The sequence below is a fragment of the Molossus molossus genome, unplaced genomic scaffold, assembly GCF_014108415.1.
Source record: "Molossus molossus isolate mMolMol1 unplaced genomic scaffold, mMolMol1.p scaffold_m16_p_11, whole genome shotgun sequence".
Classification (NCBI taxonomy): domain Eukaryota; kingdom Metazoa; phylum Chordata; class Mammalia; order Chiroptera; family Molossidae; genus Molossus; species Molossus molossus.
Window position 1 is genome coordinate 19,290,649 of NW_023425346.1, and position 15,257 is coordinate 19,305,905.

The 15,257-nt window shown below is 38.8% G+C and overlaps 1 protein-coding gene and 1 pseudogene across 2 annotated transcripts in view; both read right to left on the reverse strand.

The window, feature by feature from the left end:
• The window catches only part of ZRANB3 (zinc finger RANBP2-type containing 3), a 272,667-nt gene that overhangs the window by 181,316 nt on the left and 76,094 nt on the right, over positions 1-15,257 (reverse strand). The gene's annotated exons all lie outside the window — the stretch shown is intronic.
• On the reverse strand, positions 9,947-10,156 carry LOC118625676 (annotated as a pseudogene).

Here is a 15,257-nt window from a genome sequence, read left to right on the forward strand (position 1 = left end):
ACTTATATAATAATAGTTAAGAGAAATCAGATCCCACACATAGAAAGAGCTACAATGTCACAGAGAGAGCCAATTAGAGAAAAAGTATCTCATATTGATAATCTTGTTTCAATCCCACTACTCAAATATTGAAATCCTTCTCTTTCAAAAGCATATTATCAGCATTTTTTTACAAACAACACTCAATCTACAACTCAATTATAAGTGAACACAGAATATTAAGCAATGTAATATTTTTATAAAATTTTAGCATCATCACCTTGTAATTTATTGTGCCTAAAAAAAATCTGCTGTCAAATCTTGTATGCTTCTAAGAACATAAAGTGAACGTCTATAAAAGCCAATCTAAGAATTGAGGTGTCTAGTCAACTAAGTACAGTTTATATGTCGTCACCCTCATTCTTTCCTGGGTGCAGCTTAGGGAACAAGAATCATCTAAACCTTGAGTCTGTGGTTTTTATTTCCTACAACATGGTATATATTTTAAATATCTCTCAATATTAGCTGATGGCATATTTAATGTCACCTGTTAAATGTACTTTTTTAGATCTTACATTTAAATCTTTGATATATTTTGAGTTAATTTTTTTTTATCCTCAGGGATAGAGATAAACATCGACGTGAAAGGGACACATTGAGTGGTTGCTGCCCGCATGACCCCAACCAGGGCCGGGGACGAATTGCAACCAAAGTATGTGCCCTTGACTGGAATTGAACCCGCAACTCTTTGGTCTGCAGGCTGAGGCTCTAACCTCTAAGCCAAACCAGCCAGGGCATTTTCAGTTTATTGTTATGTACTGTGTAAGATAAGGATCCATTTTCATTCTTTTGCATGTGGATATCCAGTTTTCTCAACAAACAGGATGTTTGGTTAAAAGTTAATGAAACAATTAGACTGCCAGGTCCCCTAGTTGATACAGTATCGTCCCACACCCTATCTGAAAGGGTTAGTAATGCTTTAAAGAGTAAAGGTAAAAGCTTGCAAAAGGCAGAAACTGGAAAACTGTGTTGCTTGCATGACCTTTGCTCAGCCTTCTGTTGAGTACCGACTATCTGGATTATCCACAAGGCAATGAATCACCCAGCAGCTGCAGGACGAGATACCAGACCAGTCCAACTGCAGAGTGGAAAATGGGCCAGGCAGAGTACATCAGCAAGAACTGTGAGAAGCTAAAAGTAGAATATATAACCTACACCCCAACTGTTATTCAAGGCTGAACCCTCTTCAGCTCAGCCCGCCTGCACCCTGGTGATAAAACCGTTTTGCTCTACCTTGGCCTTGTTTTGTGGATGTGATCTCCCGCCAGTTCAGACCTTTTACTATCAAAGGTCAGCGTTTAGCCTCTGGAGAGGGTGAAACAGAGTGTATCAATAGACAGAGATATGTCACTAGATGTTTAAGAACAGCTGATATTATGAAAAACAGAATTCAAAATGCACAGAAAGGAAGCAAGCTGAAAGAAACAATGACAATTTAAAGAGAAAATAACTCAAGAAAAATTGTCATTAATATCCTCAGAGAGGAAATCTTAACATGAAGTTAGAACAGAATACTAGTAACAGCTAAATACTAAAAAGAGCACTTGGAAATTAAAAATATAACAGCAGAATTTAAAAGCTCAATAGAAAAACTGGAAAGAGAGGTGAGACTTCTGGTCAAGATGGCAGGTAGGTAAATGAGGTATTGCCTCCTTCCACAACCACGCCAAAATTACAACTAAACTACAGAACAAACATCCATCAGAACCGCCTGAAATCAAGCTGAATGGAAGTCCTAAAACTACAAAATTAAAGAAGGAGCCACATCGAGACTGGTAGGAGGGGCAGAGGCGAGGATGGGCTGGTCCCACACCCACATGTAACAGATAAAAATCAGGAGGACACCTCAGCTATGAAGGTCCTCCCTGAGGAGCAAGGGGTCCCTGTGCTACACCAGGCCCCTAGTAAAGTTTCCAGTGCCAGAAAGAAAAGTCCCATAACTTCTGGCTGTAAAAACCAGTGGGAAATGAGGCTACTGGAGCCCCAGGCAGTTCCTTTTAAATGGCCACACACGTACTTACTCACACTCACTCTTTCTGGGCTCCAGTATTGGGGAGGCAGCTTGAAAGGCACCAGAGGCATACAGGGACAAACTGAGTTGTTTGGCATTGGGGCAAGGGCTAGAGAGGCAGCTTTCTCCCAGACCAATCTGCTATTGGAGGCTATTGTTCCTTTTGTGTGCCCTTCCTCCATGGGACCGGCAGTAGGGTGCCATATCTGGGACTCCAGCAACCTGGTTCACACTGTCCCTGCCCCGGAGATTCCTTGAGGCCCTGCCCAGCTCAACTTTCAAGCCCAACCAAGCTGTTTCCAGTGCCTTTACCATAGGATTGGCCTGTTTTGGCTCCTGTTTCAGATTTCTCTCAAACAAGCAACATTTGGCCTCAGCGAGCCCCATACCTCTCACTATGTGGCCCCAGGCCTGGCTCTAGAAGCAGCCAGCCTTGGTTCACAACTTGGCTTTGCCTGGACACCTCCAAGCCCAGCACAAGAAGAAGCCATTGGCAGATTGCTTTGTAGCTTATGCCTGGTGGCCCCGGGTAGAATACAGTCAGTGGCTGACCTTGCCCTAGAGCCAGCACACCTAGTGCACAACTTCAGATCATGTCAAAGCACCATCACCCAACCATGTCCATAAGTGACACACTCAAGGAATGGACTCAGTGGGTACCAGAGCCCTGCTGACTTGTTCTGTGTGGTGGGCCCCTGAACAGCTGATCATCCAAAGTAGTCAGAGGTCGGTGGTCAGTGGGCACAGCCATTCCTTGCAACTGATCAACCTGAGTAAATCCCTCCCATTGATGTGCGAATAGCAATCAAGATTCAATTACAACAGAATGGTGTAAACTCCACACAAGGGGTGCACCTTGAGGGCCCAGCTGTAGTGATCAGGAAGGCTGTGCCACTAGACCCTACAGGACACCCTAGGAAGACTAGGAGATACAGCAACTCTACCTAATACATAGAAACAAACACATGGAGGCAGCCAAAATTAGGACAAAAGAAAACATGTCTCAAATGAAAGAAAAGAACAAAACTCCAGGACAAAAACTAAATGAAATGGAGATGTGGAGTTCAAAACACTGCTTATAAGGATGCTCATGGAACTTAGTGAGAATTTCAAGGAACTTCATGATAATTTCAAGAAACTTAATGAGGACCTCAAGAGCATGATAAAGAAACAGTCAGAAATGAAGGATGCACTGAAATAAAGAATAATTTACAGGGAATCAATAGTAGAGTAGGTGATGCCAAAAAGCAAACCATCAAATTGGAATATAAGGAAGCAAAAAACACCCAATCAGAACAGCAAAAGAAAAAAGAACCCAAAAGAATGAGCATAGTATAAGGAGCCTGTGGGACCATCGCAAGCATACCAACATTGGCATCATGGGAGTACCAGAAGGAGAAGAGAGAGAACCAGAAGTTGAAAATCGATTTGACAGAAAAATTCCCTAATCTGGTGAAGGAAACAGAAACACAAGTCTAGGAAAACAGAGAGTCCCAAACAAGATGAACCCCAAGGGGCCCATACCAAGACACATCATCATCAAAATGCAAAAGGTTCAAGACAAAGAGAGAATCTTAAAACAGCAAGAGAAAAGCAGTTAGTTACCTACAATGGAGCTCCCATAAGACTGTCAGCCGATTTCTCAAAAGAAACTTTGCAGGCCAGAAAGGAGTGGCAAAAAATATTTAAAGTGATGAAAAGCAACCACCTACAACCAAGATTACTCTATCTTGCAAAGTTATCATTTAGAATCGATGGACATATCAAGATTTTCCCAGACAAGAAAAAGCTAAAGGAGTTCATCACCACCAAAACAGTATTAAATGAAATGTTGATGGGTCTTCTTGAAGAAGAAAAAAATTTTAAAAATATGAACAATAAAATGGTAATAAATACATATCTATCAACAATTAAATCTACAAACAAAATAAGCAAGCAGAACAGAAACAGACTCGTAGATACAGAGAACTTTCTGTTGTTTGCCAGATGGGAGGGTGCTGGAAGGATGGGTGAAAAATATAAAGGGACTGAGAAGTACAAATTAATTGTTAGACTGACAAACCTCAAAGGGAAGGGGGCAGGTGGGGCAAGAAGAGAGAAATCAAGTAAGTTATATGCATATATGCATAACCAATGGACACAAACAATAGTTTGGGGAAGGCAGGAGAGGGGCGTGAGTGGAGAGGAAGGGGTGGGGGAAAGGAGGGACATCTGTAATATATTCAACAATTAAGATACATTTAAAAAGAAAAAAGAGTTGACAAAAACTCTCACAAAGGAGGTAAAAAAGAAAATGGATTTAAAAACAGGAAAAAAAAGATAAGAACATGAGATAACAAATTCAAAGTATCTAGTATCTGAATAATGTGGAAAGAAAAGAGAAAACAGGGACGACATATAAATAATAGTAATAATTTTTCCCTCAACTGAGGATATGCCCTTTATTGACTTTTTAGAGGGAGGCGGGAGAGAGAGATGTGAGAGAGAAACATTGATCAGTTGCCTCTTGTATGTGCCCCGAGACAAAACCCAAAACCCAGGTATATGCCCTGACCAGGGATCAAACCGACAACCTTTTGGTGTATGGGATGATGCTCCAACCAACTGAGTCACACCAACCAGGGCAATATTAATAATTATTTTAAAATTCCCCAACTAAAGGGAACGAGTTTCCATGCTGAATTGAGCCAACCAGTATCTAGTACAAAGTATAAAAATAACACAATAGATAATGTCTAAAACTGGGGGAAAAAAGTTGCACCATAAGCACATTATTTAGAGATATGGTGTGAATAGTTAAAGATTTAATGAGTTGAAAGTGATAGCTCTGAGGAATTAGAAACTATAGAGAAGAAAGTTAGGGGTATTAGGATACGGCTGTTATTTCATAGGAATCTTCAGAGCTACTGATTCTTCAGGAGATGAATGGATAAAAAAGCTGTAGTATATTTACACAATGGAATACTACTCTGCCATGAAAAGAAAAAAAATTTTACCCTTTGCAACCACATGGATGGATTTGGAGAACATTATGCTAAGTGAAATAAAGCAGTCAGAGAAAAACAAGTACCACAAGATTTCACTTATATGTGGAATTTGATGAACCAATTGAACTACCAAGTAAAACAGAGATAGACTCATAGAGAGCAGGCAGACAGCTCTAGTGGGGGAAGAGGTGTTGGGGGAGGCAGAGGGATTGAGCAAAAAGGAAAAAAGAGTGAGAGATAACTTATGGAAATGGACAACAGTGTGGTGACTGCAGGGGATGGGGTGGGTAGGTGGAGGTGGAAGAGGGTATAGAGGGAATAACTACTAATGGAAAAAATAAAATGAAATAAAATAAACTATTACTAGAAAAAAAGAGCTACTGATTCTTTAAACTATAAATATAATTCTTTGATAAAAATAAAAAGTAAAATTGAAAATAAAATAAAGACTTTTCCAGTAGGTTAAAAAACAGACCAGTTATATATATTGTAATTGTCCAGCAGTATTCATTTCTTGATTAAGAGAACAGTGGCTCAGAACTTACATGCATGTATGCATAGCAAATGAACATAGACAACAAAGCTGGGGATGGGGTGGTGGTGGAGGGGTGGAGGGTGTCAATGAGGGAAAAATGAGAAACATCTGTAACAAAAACAAATTAATAAATAAAAAATTAAAAAAAAAGAAAATAAATAAAAAATGCATCAAGAAAAAAAAAACACCTCAAAAAGTTAAAAATTGAACTGCCATTTGACCCAGTTATCCACTTCTAGAAATATACCCTACGAAGCCTGAAACACCAATCAGAAAGAATATATGTACCCCTATGTTCATAGCAGCACTATTTACAATAGCTAAGATCTGGAAACAGCCCAAGTGTCCATCAGTGGATGAGTGGATAAAAAAGCTGTGGTACATGTGAATACTATGCAGCTGTAAGAAAGAAAGGTCTCTTATCCTTTGAGATGGCATGGAAGGACCTGGAGAGTATTATGCTAAGCGAAACAAGCCAAGTAGAGAAAGACAAATATCACATGATCTCACTTATTTGTGGAATATAATGAACTAAACAAAATGCTGAATAAAATTAACCCAAGGACATGGAAGTGGGGTACAGACTGACAGACCTCAGAGGAGGGGGTTGGTGGGGGAAGAGGTAAACCACAGAACTTACATGCGTGTATGCATAACCAATGAACATAGACAACAAAGCTGGGGATGGGGCAGGGTGGAAGGGGAGGAGGGTGCCAATGGGGGAAAAATGAGAAACATCTGTAACAAAAACAAATTAATAAATAAAATTTTTTAAAAAAAATGAACAGTGGTTTATGAATGATTTAACTATCACAGGAACTATGCTTTTTCTCTGTTGAATTCAAGTAATGTGCTTTAAGGACATTAATAAACAGTTACTTTAGGGGGTTCAACTCAGTTTAATTGAGCTCCTAATATAATAATAAGCTCTGAAAATAAAAAAAGAAAAACATTTTAAGATGAAAAGGTCTATAGCTTTAGTCCAAATTAAAATGTGTAAACATTTATTTAAACAGATGTAGGACTGTCATATATAAAATATGAGGTAATCCTATTCTAAAGGGCATACATATGACCAGTGGGAAGAAGCTACAGATAGAAAAAACCCAGCTCAATACTAGTTTTCCCAAAATAAGAATAAACCAAATTTCAAGATTTACTAACCTACAATAATCAAATCAATGGGGCATCTGCATAAGGATAAATAAATGGATCAATAGAACAGAACAGAGTGGAGAAATAAACCTACATATGCAAAGTCAATTGATTTTATACAAAAGGAGCAAGGTACTTTGATGGGGAAAGGACAGTCTTTTCAATAAATGGTGCTAGAATAATTAGACATGCATACACAAAACAAAACAAAACAAAACAAAACGTTCAACCTGTATCTCACACCATATATAAAATTAAGTTCAAATGGATTATAGAACTAATATAAAAGATAAAACTATTAAATGTATTCAACAAAAGACAAGAAAAATATTTGTGACCTTGGATTAGGCTTTTTTTTTTTTTTTAGGTAAGACATCAAAAGCACAAAATACCGAAAAAGAAAAAGATAAATTGGACTTCGTCAAAACTAACATCTATTCAAAAGACACTGCTAAAACAAGCCACAGGCTAGGAGAATATGTGAAAATGATAAAGGATTTGTACCAGAATATATAAATAACTCTTATATTTCAATAAGATAATCTAATTTTTTAAATGGACAAAAGATTTGAGTAGAACTTCAACAAAGATGTACAGATGGCCAGTAAGCACAAAAACAAGTGATCAACATCATTAGCTATCTGAGAACTGCAAATTAAAACCACAATAAAATACCATCACATACCTAATTCTATAAAATGGCTAAAATTGAAAATAATTTATAATGCCAAATATTAGCAAGTATGCAGAGTGACTGGAACCCTCATATATTTGCAGGTAGGAATGAAAAATATATATCCACTTTAAAAAGTAGCACAGTAGTCTCTTGTACAGTTAAACATAGATTTACCATATGGCCCAGCAATCCCACTCCTAAGTATTTACACAAGAAATAAAAACATGTCCACACAAAGACCTGCATGTGAATTTTTATGGTAGCCTTTTTCGTAATCATGGAAAACAAACCAAAATGTCCATCAACAGGAAAACGGCTAGACAAATTTTGGCATATCTATAATAGAATATTATTCATCAATAAAAAGAAATGACACATTCAACAAATATGTCAATCTTAAAGTATTATGTTAGAAAAAGAAGCCAGACTCAAATGTTATATATTGTACGATTCCATTCATATGGTAGTCTAGGAAAACTAAACTATAGAGACAAAAATCAGATCAGCTGTCAAGAATCAGAAGTTAAGGAAGGGATTGATTACAAAGGGCACAAAGGACCTTCCTAGAGCGATGGAAGTCTTCTCCATCTTGCTTTATTTTTATTTTTTTATTTTTCTTTATTGTGAGTATATTTATTTTAGGTTTTTAAAATATAATTTTATTTCACACAGTAAATTTAAAATAATTGAACCTAGTGAATTTAAACTTTGCTTCTTACAAACTTTAAAATCAAAAGTACAACAGAAAATAATTTCTTTTAATATTATTACACTTGGGAACCCCATGGACGCTTTTAAAAAATTTTATCTATAGTCTAATGAAATTTATAAAATACATATTACCTCTCAACATTCTTAAATTCTATTACCAAATGTTGTGTTACAACAAATTATTCTTTAGAGGCTCAAAGTTTTACATTTATTCAGTGTCTGAGAAAAACTGTAGCCACCAATAAATCATTATCTAAAGAATGATCACATTTCTAACCTCTTTTGCAAAGCCTTAATTACTCAGCAAGGCCTTAAGGTCTATGATAATTTATATTGTCTATTATTGACTGCAGCCAACCAACCAAAAATTATATTCAGAATTTACAAAGGTATTTTTAGGAATATACCTGTTACAGGTTTCAAAGTCTTTTAGAACTAACACTACAAGTTGAAATTTCATGTTTTTCTCATGAGCTCTTTTCAGTCCACATTACTTTCCATTTCTAGGATTTTGATACATGGATGATAAATGTGGCCAGTAGTTCATTAAGTCCTTACAATCAGTATAATTAAAAGCTCAGGTGAGGGTTTTTTAAAATGAAGTTTATTTTGCCCTGGCCGGCTAAGTTCAGTGGTTAAAGCACTGGGCCCAAGAACCAAAGAGTACCTGGGTTACAGTTTGATCCCTGGCCCTGGTTGGGCTCCTGTGGGAGGCAGCCAATTGATCTCTCTCTCTCTCTAACCTCTCTCCTTCTCCCCCCATCTTCCTTCTTCTTCCTCCTCCCAACTCTATCTGAAAAAAAAAAAAAATCAATGGAAAAATATCCTCAGATGAGGATTTTAAAAAAAGATGAAATTTATTTTAAGAAATAGAGTTTTGTGATTAGTAGAATCAGTTGGTCAGGCCAAACAGCCTTAAACATGATAGATCACACTAAATTCATTAAAAGTTTTAAAATTAGGTAATGTAAAAGCCCAGCATGAATACATAATACAAGATTAAAATGTATCTTTTAGTTAAGTTTTTAATAAATATGTAAAGATTCTCTGAATATAAAAGTTGCATTTAGTCGCTTGTGACTTAGAATGTTATCTATAAAACAGTAATAGGAATGGTGAACACTAATTTAATTTGCAGTTCTAAAAACTTTGGTAAAAAGAATAAAAACAAAACCATAAGATTTTGATTAGTTTTTTGGTTTTTTTTAATCCTCACCCGGGGACATTTTTCCATTTTTTTGTTCAGATAGAGTGGAAGGGAAAGAGAGGAAGAGAGAGAGAAACATCGATGTGAAAGGGACACATCGAGTGGCTGCCACCCGCATGACCCAACCAGGGCAGGGGACAAACTGCAACAGAGGTACATGCCCTTAGCGGGAACCGAACCCGGGTCTCTCGGGACTGCAGGCAGATGCTCTAACCGCTGAGCCAAACCGGCCTGGGCTGGGATAGATTTTTAATGTCTTATATTCAATACAACCAGAGTGTTTAAATTCACCATACAAATTTCTTTAGTCTTGGCTTTTTTATATTATCTATATGAATATCAGTTGTTGTTTTTTTAGTTTTTTTATTTACTTATTTATTTTTGTTACAGATGTTTCTCCTTTTTTCCCCATTGACACCCTCCTCCCCCTCCCTCCCCGCCCTGTCCACAGCTTTGTTGTCCATGTCCACTGGTTATGCATACATGCATGTAAGTTCTGTGGTTTATTTCCCCCTGCAACCCCCTATGTCAGTTTTATTAACACACTTTCAGCATGCAGGCGGATTCTTTTCTAGCTGCTATTAATAGTAAGGAAGGTAGGGTGTTCTGTAGAAGTGCTAAATTATTAGTGAGCTATTTGCGGTTCCTTTTCTGCCATTTCTTGTTGACAAATTGTTTCTTGTGCTGCTTGTTGCATTTTCTCCAGTTTCTCCAAAGTCAGAGATTTTAAAGGTAAAAGTTTGGGTTTACATAGCACCACTGTGGTTATATCTTCCACAGACAACTGCCCTTATTTTGGAAGAATTTCCCGGAACATGGACTTCACTTCTGCCATGTCTGAATTGCTGGTACAGGTTTTCCTAGGTTGCAGATTTGATCGCCAGGCAGAGTGTGGGCAGGAGGCAACTGATTGATGTTTCTCTCTCATATAGATGTTCTCTCTCTCTCTCTTCCTCTCTAGATGTTTTTCTTCCCAGACCTCCATCTTGTGTTTTTTTTTTAATCCTCACCCGAGGGCATTTTTCCATTTTTTGTTCAGATAGAGTGGGAGGGAGAAAGAGAGAGACAAACATCGACGTGAAAGGGATACATTGAGTGGTTGCCACCCGCACGACCCAACCAGGGCCGGGGACAAACTGCAACCGAGGTACGTGTCCTTAGCGGGAACCAAACCTGGGTCTCTCTGGACCGCAGGCCGACGCTCTAACTGCTGACCCAAACTGGCCAAGGTTCCATCTTGCTTTTGATGGTGGTTACACAATGGTAAAAATTTGTCCAAACACATCAAACTACAATTTAAAAGAGTGATTTTACTATATGTAAATTATACTTCAATAAACCTGTCTTTAAAAAATATTTTAATAACCATTATTGTACTAGCAATAAAAATGTCAGTGAATTCAAATTATTGAGATCATGTATAAAGCTAATAAAAGTCAACATGTTTTATGTACTCAAGTAATTTTTAATATGAGATAGTCTTCTTGCCTTAAGATTTTAAAGGTAACAGGAGAATGTTAGAATGAATAATTAAGAAGCAATCAAAATGAATTTACAAGCAATATAGAGACCGACTCATAGATAGAGAGCAGGCTGATAGTTGTGTGTGGGGCAATTTGGGGGGCAGGGTGTATGGGGGTGGAGGAGTTGAGCAAAAGAGAAAAAAAGGAGAGACTTCCGGTCAAGATGGCAGCGTGGGTAAACGCAGTATTGCGTCCTCCCACAACCACATCAGAGTTACAACCAAACTACAGAACGATCATCATTCAAAGCCGCCTGAAATCGAGCTGAATGGAAGTCCTACAACTACAAAATTAAAGAAGAAGCCTCATCAAGACTGGTAGGAAGGGCAGAGGGGAAGGGCTAGTCCCACACATCCACATGTGGCAGATAAAACTTAGGAAGATACCTTGGCTGGGAAGGTCCTCCCTGAGGACTGAGGGGTCCCTGTCCCACAACAGGTGCCCCACTCAGGGTTCCAGTGCCAGGAAGAGAATCCCCATCACTTCTGGCTGGAAAAACCAGCAGGAACTGAGCCTCAGGGTGGCTGAGGCGGCTGGAGCTCCAGGCAGCTCCTCTTAAAGGGCCCACACACGAACTTATTCAGACTCCTCCCTCTAAGCTCAGAGGGGAAGCAGCTTGAGGGGCGCAGGAGCCATTCAGGAAAGAACTGAGCTGCTTGGCATTGGAGCGAGGGCTAGAGAGGGGGCTTTCTGCTGGACAGATGTGCTGTCAGAGGACTTTGTTCCTTGGTTGAGCCCTTCCCTGGGGTGGCAGAAAGCCTCCATATCTGTGACTCCAGCAACCTGGCTCACACTGTTGGCCCCGCCCTGGTGATTCCCTGAGGCCGTGCCCCACCCAACTTTCAGGCCCACCCAAGCTGTTGCCAGTTGCTTTACCATAGGAATGGCCTGTCTTGGATCCTGCCTCAGGTTTTCCTAAATTCTTTCAAACAAGCAGCATCTGGTCTCAGCTAGCCCTATACCTCTCATTACATAATACATAGAAACAAACACAGGGAGGCAGCCAAAATGAGGAGACAAAGAAACAGGTTCCAAATGAAAGAACATAACAAAACTTCAGGAAAAGAACTAAGCGAAATGGAGATAAACAACCTAACAGATGCTGAGTTCAAAATACTACTTATAAGGATGCTCAATGAATTTAACGAGAACCTCAGCAAACTTAGTGAGGGCTTCAAGAGCATAAAAAAAGGACCAGTTAGAAATGAAGGATGCACTAACTGAAATAAACAATAATTTACACAGATAGGTAAAGCCAAGAAGCAAACCATCGATTTGGAATATAAGGAGGCAATAAACACCCAATCAGAACAGCAAAAAGAAAAAAGAATCCAAAAAAATGAGGATAGTGTAAGGAGCCTCTGGGACAACTTCAAGCGTACCAACATTTGCATCTTAGGGGTGCCAGAAGGAGAAGAGAGAGAACAAGAAATGGAAAACCTATTTGAAACAATAATGGCAGAAAACTTCCCTAACTTGGTGAAGGAAACAGACATAGAAGTCCAGAAAGCACAGACAGTCCCAAACAAGATGAATCCCAAGAGGTCCATACCAAGACACATAATCATCAAAATGCAAAAGACTCAAGACAAAGAGAGAACCTTAAAAGCAGCAAAAGAAAAGCAGTTAGTTACCTACAAGGGAGTTCCCATTAGACTTTCAGCTGATTTCTCAAAAGAAAATTTGCAGGCCAGAAGGATGTGGCAAGAAATATTCAGAGTGATGAAAATCAAGAACCTACAACCAAGATTACTCTATCCTGCAAAGCTGTCGTTTAGAATTAATGGCCATATAAAGAGTTTCCCAGACAAGGAAAAGCTAAAGGAGTTCATCACCACCAAACCATTATTATATGAAATGTTGAAGGGCTTCTTGAAGAAAAAGATAAAAAATATGAACAAACAAAATGGCAGTGAATACATAGCTATCAACAATTGAATCTACAAACAAATGAACAAGCAGAACAGAAACATTCTCATAGATATAGAGTACATTTTGTTGGTTGCCAGATGGGAGGGGGGATGGGTGAAAAAGGTGAAGGGATTAAGAAGTACAAATTGGTTGTTAGACTGACAAACCTCAAAGGGAAGGGAGGTTGGGAGGTGGGAAGAAATAAACCAAAGAACTTATATGCATATATGCATAATCAATGGACACAGAAAAGGCAGGAGGGGGATAGGAGGGGGGAAGAGGGGGTCATTGGGGGAAAAATGAGGAACATCTGTAGTACATTCAACAATAAAGATTTTAAAAAAAAGAAGAAAGAAAAAGAAGCAATCACGAAGTTAAGGATACAAAAATAACACCTTTGAGCATCTATTGATTACACAATTGGGTTTTGTATTTTTTTAGCTGTTAATAAAAATCCCAAGTAGACCACAATAAAAAAGTAAGAATTCAAGTATTTCTAGAGAAATTATTAAAATAAACATTTATTCAAATAAATAAAACACTTATATAAAAATTGGGATTTTTAGTGTTGTCAAGTTGTAAAAATAACACTGTTTTGCTCTAAAAATTCAAGTCAAAATAAGCAATCAAAAACAACAACAAAAAAATCTAAAAATGAGAGTAAAAGGAGATTATATACGAATGATTTTCTGCCCTGGCCAGTTTGGCTTAGCGGTTAGAGCGTTGGTCAGCGGACCAGAGTCCCAGGTTCAATTCCTGCTAAGGGCACGAACCTCAGTTGCAGTTTGTCCCCGGCCCTGGTTGCAGTTGTGTGGGTGGCAACCACTCGATGTGTCTCATTCACATCGATGCTTCTCTCTTTCTCTCTCTCTTCCTCCTGCTCTATTAGAAGATAAATGCAAAAATGTTCTTGGGTGAGGATAAAAAAAGAATGATTTTCTGACAATACTAAGAAAGCATGGCTCTAAAGTTTGGTAAGTTTTGCAGTTTTAGGAGGTAAAGGTAGCTGACAAGCTGAACTGATAACATGTATGGATGCCAGGTATTTTCATAGGTGGGCACTGAGGTAGATCTTGACCTTTAAACGAACTATTTTTCCATCCCCTTCCCTCCTCCAGGTTTCAGTTAACTCAAAGAGGAACATCTGAAAAACAGGAAAGTCTTATGTGAAACATCTTAATCAAAGCAAAAAGGAGCAAATGAAAAAGGGGGCAATGGAGCTGAAGGGCTCTGCCTTCATAAAGAGGGCCCCTGCTCCACAGGCTGGCAAGAATGTTCGACGTCATTGTTTCGAGTATACCGAGAGAAGATGCGTCCTGACTGCAAATAACCATAGCTATTTGGCATTAGGAGTTTGTGTCTCTGGAAAACCAGGCCAAGGTAGACTGAAGTGCTTATTTCTCCCCTGCTCGAAAGAGAAATCATTGGGTGAAAGAGATGACTTTGCATATTTTACAGTTGGAGAGACCATATCGAGTGCCAGGGTTGGTAGTCTAACCCATGTAACCTGACTGAAACTCTGGCAGGTCTAGGTAAGCTGAAGCAGATCACACACATGGTATTCTATGTGGATAAGGAAGAAATGAATCTCCTAAAATTGATTTTTACAGAAATCAAAGTTAAATGAGCAGTGAGAATAGACACACAGACTTTCTCCTTTCAGGGAGTACTATGTGGTGGAAGTTTAAAATTCTCAGACTCAAACTAAAAACACTAGTAGAGCCCTGGCTGGGTAGCACAGTTGGTTAGAGCGTCATGCTGATACACCAAGGTTGCGGGCTTCATTCCTGGTCAGAGTACATACAAGAATAAACGAATGAATGCAAAAATAAGTGGAACAACAAATCGATGTTTCTCTCTCTCTCTCAAATCAATATATAAAATAAAATAAAAAATAAAAAACCACTAGATGAATTTGGCAAGCAAAGACAATTTGGGATGGAAAGCTGATTGAGGGCAACCTCAGTCAGGATTGGCCATGAGGAGACATATGTTAATGCCCAAAAATTGACAAGCGAATGTACATCCCTTGTCTGTTTATTCATCTGTGGAGATACTCTAGTAAGGGGAACAATGATTGCCCAAAAAATAAAATAGGAAGATTATGAGTAAATAAAGAGAAGACTGAATGGTGCAAAGGCTGAAGGGGTGAATTAGAACAGAAAAAGGATTAGAGAGCAAAGCCAGAATTAGATGACATGTCCTGAAATACTGGCTTGTGAGCAAGTGGAGGGGTAGTTTAGGAACACAGTCTACCTATTAAAAGTGTGCTCTAGCACACCTCAAACACAAGGCTAGAAGTGAGGATTTAAAGGGATAGCGTTTGCCCTGGCCAGTTTGGTTAAGTGGTTGGAGTGTTGCCCCATAGACCAAAGGGTTTGATTCCAGGTCCGGGTCAGGGTTGTGCAAGAGGCAACCAATTGATGTGTTTCTTTCCCTCTGTCCCTACCTCCCTCCCTCCCTCCCTCCTACTTGCTCTAAACTGGAAAAATATCCTCAGGT